The sequence below is a fragment of the Vigna unguiculata genome, chromosome 4, assembly GCF_004118075.2.
Source record: "Vigna unguiculata cultivar IT97K-499-35 chromosome 4, ASM411807v1, whole genome shotgun sequence".
NCBI classification, from domain to species: domain Eukaryota; kingdom Viridiplantae; phylum Streptophyta; class Magnoliopsida; order Fabales; family Fabaceae; genus Vigna; species Vigna unguiculata.
In genome coordinates, this window is record NC_040282.1 from 38,117,008 (window position 1) to 38,125,467 (window position 8,460).

Consider the following 8,460-nt stretch of genomic DNA (forward strand, 5'->3'; position numbering starts at 1 on the left):
ATATATATATATATATATATATATATATATATATATATATATATATATATATATTTATATATAACTTCTTTTCTTTCGTTATAATTTTTTTTTCTTCTTACTATTTGATTTGTTTTATATTACAAAATTTATTCATTATAAGTTTATTTGACATTTCAAGCACGTTTCATAATAGTATTTGACTTAACATTAAAGTAAAAATGTGTCAAACAGTATAAATAACTCAAATACAATCCTTAAATGTGTACGAAACATCAAATAAATATAACAAAATTTGATTAAAATGACTAAATTCACATATTTCGAAAGATGAAGGACTAAATTGGTCCAAAGTTTTGAAATGGACTAATTCCAAAATTCAGTGAAAGTTAAGGGACCAAAAACATATTTAACCCTAATTTTTTTCATTGAAAAATATTTGACTATTAATTTAATTTTCAATTGTGTAAATCTTCCATTTACCAGGTTATAAAATACAAAATTATTTTTAATTTTTGTTTTATTTGAAAAAATTTTGTTTTGTTAAAATAATTTTTATTATTTTTCGATGGCTCGACTTTCCAAATCTAAAAAATTTCTCATATTTTCAAAATACTCTTCATGTTATCGTACCATTCATTATACATTTTGTGTTTGTTATTTGTGTTGATCGTTCAATGATATATCAAATTGTTTATAAACACACATTTGATCTTACCTATTTTTATTTGTTATGTACTTTTATCATATAGAATATTATTTTTATGACTTTTTATATAATTATTTTTATTTTAAGTTATTTTCATATATATATATATATATATAATTTTATCATATAGAATATTATTTTTATGACTTTTTATATAATTATTTTTATTTTAACTTATTTTCATATATATATATATATATATATATATATTAAATTTTACTATCACAATTATATAAATATATTTTATTTATTATAATATAAAAATTTAATGTCATTATCATAACATGTGTTTACTATCACAAAATTCTTACTCATGGAAAAAATCATTGTATTAAGTTGACTTATTTTTATCTTAACCCTTAATAAACAGTAAGTCGAATTAAATCCCTTTTATAGTCCTATGTTTTACAATTTTTTATAATCTTTATTAGTCTTTTAACTTTCTTTGTCCATCAGTCATCTATTTTTTTTCTATCAATTTTAAATTAAAATAATTGATGTTAAAGTTTACTAAAATAATGTTAAAAATATTTTTTTATCTTATCCGGAATAGAAAAAAAATATATAAAAAGTTGGCAATTGTCTCGACCAAACTTTGACGAAGTTGAACTTAAAAATAGATGCATGATCCATTTAACCAAAGACGTTAGGTGGGTGCATGCGATGCGAAAGATGTATATATTACTTCTTAATACTTCTTCGAAAGTCTTGATACTTTTCGTGTTTTTCGTTTTGTGCTGATTAAGGAAACTAGGTCAAACTTAGTCATTTACACAAACATAGTGTAATTAAGTTTTTGACGCATGATTACCGTTCAAGCAGAAGATAATCTTAATCCGGAATTAGTAATCAGATATCATGTCATAAATTTCCTTCAAAAGTACGACTCGTTTAACCTTGGAAAATGAAATTTGAATTTTGTTATTCTCGATTTAAAATTTGTTTATATTTATTTCCTTCATTTAATAAAAATATTTTCTTAATTAGTTTGTCGTCCAGAATTACAATATCAGAATTCTTTATAAATTTCAAAATAAATAATCCTAATAATGGTTAATTTAAAATTATCATATTGGAGAATATATATATATATATATATATATATATATATATATATTACAAGAAAAATATTAAATGATAATTAATTTTAATGATAACAAATTATTAATTATTGTAATGATGAATTTAAATAATAATTTATTAAAAGAATTATTAATAATTAATATAATTTATATGATAAATAATTAATATCTAAATTGATAACTAAAATTGGAGTCAATGTTCGGACATTGTTACTGATACCGCACCAACATTGCAATTGGCATAGGTGGTAGTTGGGGAGGAAGATTCTTCTTCGTCTTCTCCGTTCTCCATTTCCTTCACCGAAGGAAGGTGGTTTTCGCTACATATGTAATCCCACAATGATTTAACAAAACAATGTTCTATTTGAATTTTGTAAACATTGTCAGTTATCTCTTTGTTTGACTAAGATGTTTGGGCCATTTTCTTTTCCCATACCAAATTTCCTTGCAACCAATTTCCATACTTTAGGTTTTAATGTTATCAATTTGTGTTATGATTATAATTTTCATCAGAAAATTTAACTGAAAAGATAAACACAGTTTTTGAATTATTCGTATTTCACATAGTCTCTCGTGTAGATTTCTATCTCAACAAATTTTTATGTAAAAAAAAATTATAACAAATTTTCTCGAAAAAAAAAATCAATTTAAAAAATCACAAATACATTTTATCACAAATTTAAATTTTTTATGTAAATTTTTACAAATTTTAAATTTTCATGAAATTTCTCATAAAAAAAATTAATTGCTTTTTTCTATGAAACTGATTATGTAAGTACTTCCTTTTCGATCGTAAACAATTTTGCAAAACAAAAAAATATAATAAATTTTATAAAATATACAACTTTTATTTTATATTATATTTAATTGATAAAATAACTTATGAATGACTTATTTATTTTATTAATACTAGCGGAAACACATATTTTGTCGCACTTGTGTACACTTACAATCTCGTCGCTAAATAAACTAGTGTCTCTAACAAACAATTTGGTTACTGTTTCGGTGACTAATTTGAGATTGATATAAATCGGTGGCTATTTCAGTCACAATTTGCGATCATATTCTTTTGGTGACTAAATTACTTTTTTCTAATAGTGTGTTCGTATTTTTTTAAAAATTTGTATTATAACATATGCACACATGTACACACACGTATTCACACATACACACCCACATACACACACATGCATCCACACACACTCACGCAGACGTTTACCCGCACACACACCCACCAACACTCACTACAACAAAAAATGGTTCTAACTAGAGTTATATTTGGCGTTTTTGGAGGTTTTAACCCCCTATCCACAGTTTGACTTTTTCCTAATAAAATCAGTGTAACTAATAAATTACCAGCAATTTTGAGTAACTTTAGAAAAGTATAATTTTCTTGCAGATTCATAACCATTGTAAGTTACTAGTAGTTCGAATCCTCATTATTTCTATTTTCCAAGAGTTTTAAGTCCTACCCTTTTACTTTCCAGGAATTTCAAATCCTAGCTGCTACACAAATCATAAGACATTGAAAAATGATAAAAATGCAAATGTTCTTAAGTTTTGGTATGTATTCTAAATATAACATTATTAACTGAGCAAAGAAGAGAGTTTACATCTTCAAGGTAAATTAATATAAGGATAATGATATTTTAATTCACTTTTTTTACCCACTTTTAACCTATCACTCTCATCACCCTTAGACCATCACATCACATCACTACAAAAGATTAAAATAGATGATCTAAGGATGATGAGACTAGGTTAAAACTGGGTCAAAAAATGTGAGTTAAAATATCATTTTTCTTAATGTAAACAAAGATTGAAAACAATCCAACTTTTGTCCATCCTTTATTTTTTTGAGATAAACAAAGATTGAAAAGTGCTTTTGTAGCATCCAACTTTCCTCTTGGACTTCCCTCGCAAAAAGGAGTAACTAATACACCAATTGCTACTCTGTTCTCATCACTGTACAAAGGCTGAAAAAGGTGGCCGCTGCATTTTCTCTGGCTACCATATTATCAATTTCTAGCACGTGAAGGATGCCATACAACATTATTAGGAAATACAAGGGTGGGGATTTGAGAGGTCTATAAAAATGTATCCCTCAAACTAAAATAACAATGTCAAAAGGCAGAGCAAAAATCCTTTGAAAACAAATTTATGATCTCTTCATTTGCAGGATTGAACTGCATTGTGTTTGATGCTACTAAGGCTTACGGCATATTGAATTTAGAAAAGGGAACATCATCTCATCCTAAACTTTTGTTTAGTCTCTCCCCATAACCCCAAAAGAAATTATAAATTTGTGTGTGTTTTCTAAATCTAATTGTTAATATACAATTATACCTATGCAAACTTGACTCACATAATCTATATTTGCTAGATTTTGTCTACATGCATTAAACCTAGCAAGAAGAACTTCACCAGGCGACCAGTTTGTTGCTGTCATCATACTGGAAAATATAGAGAAAAGTGCAACTCGGAGAATGGTACATCCTAGCATTAAATCATACTATAAATAAAAGCAGATAACACAATAAATAAATAAATATATATGTATATAATAAAAAAAAACAATGCTTTTTAAAGTGCTAAAATCATAAGAAACAATGTTAGAAGTTGGCTTTAAGCCTAACTCAACTCTACAAAACTAATTTATAAGGTGATGTTTGCCTTATCTCTAGTCGATGTAGGACTTCCAACACACCTCTCACGTCAAGGTATATTCATCTCGTGCGTGGGACAAAATATTAGTGGTCTCGTGCGTGAATCAAGAAATTAGTGGGTGGTCCGTTAGCGTGGGCTTTAATGTGTCAGGTCTTTAGTGTGTCACGTGACACTATCAGTACTGTATAACAAAATAATGTCACATGTCAATGTCACGATCAAATATTATTATTTTGATTTCAATTTAGTCCTTATATATGTCTCTTTGATTCTATAACCAATTCACCCTATTTCGATTCATAAATATTGACTTCGTTTTTCTTTAACAAAATAAAGTCAAAACTAAAAAAATATTCAATACATAATGAAGTGTTAACGAACATGATAACATTACAACTTATAATCCAGAAATCAATATGTCACTTTTTTTATTAAGTAAAAATAATACAACTTTTAATTTTTTATACTATTTTAAAACTTATTAAACCTAAATCCTGAATGTTATCAACACAAGTAAAAAAGATTAACTTTCTCTTTACTCTTTTATTGAATTAATAAGAACATAGATTTATTGAATCCTAGTGTGTATATGTAACCTTTTATATATAATTTTTCTCATCACGTAATCGTTGTAACTGTACTATATTTAAAATTTAAAATGAGAAAATACTAAAAATATGTTTAATCTAATGTAATAAATTCAAAACAATATTATAGATTATTTTAGTTGACGCATTTTTTTTTATTTTTGTTTGTATCAAATTTTGCATTATGATTCCACAAAACAATATAAATTATATTAATTGCTAAATTATTGAAAATAAAACTACTGATATTTAATATTATAAAAATAATTCAAAAATTACATTTTAATTACCATTTTCTTAATTTATTAACTATAATTAAGTTTTATTAATTAAATTCAAAAATAACCCTCTAAAAATTATTATATTATAAGAAGTAAAATAAAAATATAAATTATGTATAAAAAATAGAAACAAAAAAATATAAATTATATTAATTGCTAAATTATTGAAAATAAAACTACTGATATTTAATATTATAAAAATAATTCAAAAATTACATTTTAATTTACCATTTTCTTAATTTATTAACTATAATTAAGTTTTATTAATTAAATTCAAAAATAACCCTCTAAAAATTATTATATTATAAGAAGTAAAATAAAAATATAAATTATGTATAAAAAAATAGAAATTCTCTTGATATATAATTATATATATAAATTTATTAAATGAAGAGGATGGTGACAGAGTGAATCTATAACTGAAAAGTGGGCCGTTATGGGCTCTTTGCAATAATCCAAAACGAAAACGAAAAAATGGACCACAGGATAATAAGAGAAAAATGTCTGAAATACTATGTAGCCACATGTCACCATTTACACACAAGATTTTTTACAAGACGCTATAAAATTAATAATAAAATAAAAATATTTAATAAATATGTGTTTCATAAAAATTTTGTACGTAGATTCCTTAAATAGTACCTTTATCATATTGATTAGTAAAGTTTAAATATTTTCTATACACAAATATAGAGGCTTCTTTTAGCAAAGAAAGTAACACAAAACAATTAAATTTATTATGTAATAATATTATATATTTTAAATTGGCTTAAATGTATTTTAGTGTATATAAATATGACTTCATATAATTTTAGTAAATATAGGATATTTATTAATGTTAAATTCTAATATATTTTTTTTAACTCTTTCTTAGTCATTATTATTATTATTATCTACATCTAGAAATTAAATATATTAATTAAAATGATTAAGATAATATATATTATTTCAAATTAAGAGAATAAAAAATTTAGATAAATAATTACATATAATTTAATATATTATAATTAGAAAATTTGAAAATATAAAGTATATGTCCAGTAAGAAAAACTCTTTTTTATGACATTAGAAAATAGATTATTTTAAATATATACAAAAAAAATATAATTACTTTTAATATAAAATACAACACTAAATTACTAAATGAAAAATTGATATAGTATATGATTATATTATTTTTATTACTTAATTAAACTGCATATACTAGCGAAGATGAGTATTTTTTGTGTATTTGCATTAACAATTTTATTACATTAATATATATAATTTTATAAAAATTATTTAACCATTATTTTTAAAGTAAAGATAGTTTAATTATTTTCAAAAGAAGAGAAGTTATTTATTTAGTTATTTTATTAAATAAATAAATAATTCTTTTTAAGGAATTTTAAGAAAAATGTATATAGTCGTTATCTTTAAAAGAGAAATCATTTAATTATTTTAAAATCTAAAAATTATTCAATTATTTATTTTATAAAATAAAGAATAAATAAATTATTTGGTATTCCTTGAAAGATAAAATTGTTTAATTAAAATATATAAGAAAACAATGTATTTTTTATATAATGGTATAAATAAAAAGTATAATTATTTAAATTATATTTTTACCTTAAACTAATATTTATTTAGAACATGGACTAAAAGTTTTAGCAATTTAAAATTAATCAATATTTATGTTGAATATAATTAATATTTGTATTGTATGATTAAAAATATATTTAAGCATTTTAAAAGTTATTATGTAGGTATGATTTTACTATATTTCAATTATTATTCTTCTATATGTTGAAACATGTTTGTTACTTTATACTTTAGCAAACAAGCTTTTATTCTTATTTTCTTAAGTAATGTTTAAGATATATCATTTAAATATTAAAAATAATATATTTTCAACTATGATATTTTTTTATTGTACCTTCTTTGTTACATTACAGAATTTTAAGATGTAATACTAAATATGTTTTTTCCTTTTCTACATTTATCTCCAAAATATCTTCTCTCACTCTCATAAGGTCAGAGATATTTCGTAACTTTCCCACCTTTCAAAACCTACCCACTCGAGTATGGTGTGTCTGTATGCTACTCGCGCTTCTATAGAATATCACTTACCACAACTCATTAATGCAAATAAAGTTACAAAAACTATATTAAGGAAAGTTGATGAATAATAATCTATATTTACATTTTGTACGTAGCATAAAATTAAGACTTTATTTTTTATTTCTACCTACAAAAGGGAAATATTACATTCATCAAAAAGTATACTTTGATTACATTATTAAACGGGGACAAAAATTTACCCTATTATTTATTCTTGAAATACTTGATTTAATTGCTTTAATAGATTTAAAAATTAAAGAAAATAATATAAGTGTGTATTTGTGTAACTCCTTAATTCATCCCAAGTTTAGTTTTATATTTTTTACAAAACTAACAAGCTTATTTTAATTAACTTTATGTTAACCAATATATTTTTTCTTTTGTCTTTGAGGGATAACTAATCCAATTTAAGTTTTCTTAATGAAAACAAAATTGATTGAAAATTATATTAATTCAAGATGGTTTAATCACGTTTAAGATTAAAATTAGTGATGTTCCATATTATGCAATATAAATATTCAAACATACTATTTTAAATTAATTTGAAAGTAAAAATTTGAGAAGATTCACTTTTACACCAAAATAATATGTTATTTGTATCTCTTTGAATGTTATACTTTGAAATTTTGCATTATACAACACTACCACTTATATTATATATACCATTTGACAAACAAAAACCAAATATTAAAATCTATCAAATATCATGATTTTTTTCGTAAAACAAGTACAACTTAGGACCAGTTCGGTATATATGTTTCTCTTTCTCTGTTTTTTTTATTATTAGAATTAAAATCTTAACTCATTAATATGTCAATTTGCATCGTCATTAACAATGCCATCATTTTTTTTAACATTACTTCTTTTACTATTAATTACATTTTTTAAAATACATCAACTTTAATGAATTTCACTTCACTTGTATTAATTAAAAAAAACAAACAACAATACTTATTTGCATTTGTGATGTATAATAAATAATAAATTTAACAAATAGAGAATATTTAAAAAAATATATACACTAAGAATAACATTTTCCTTATAATAATATACTA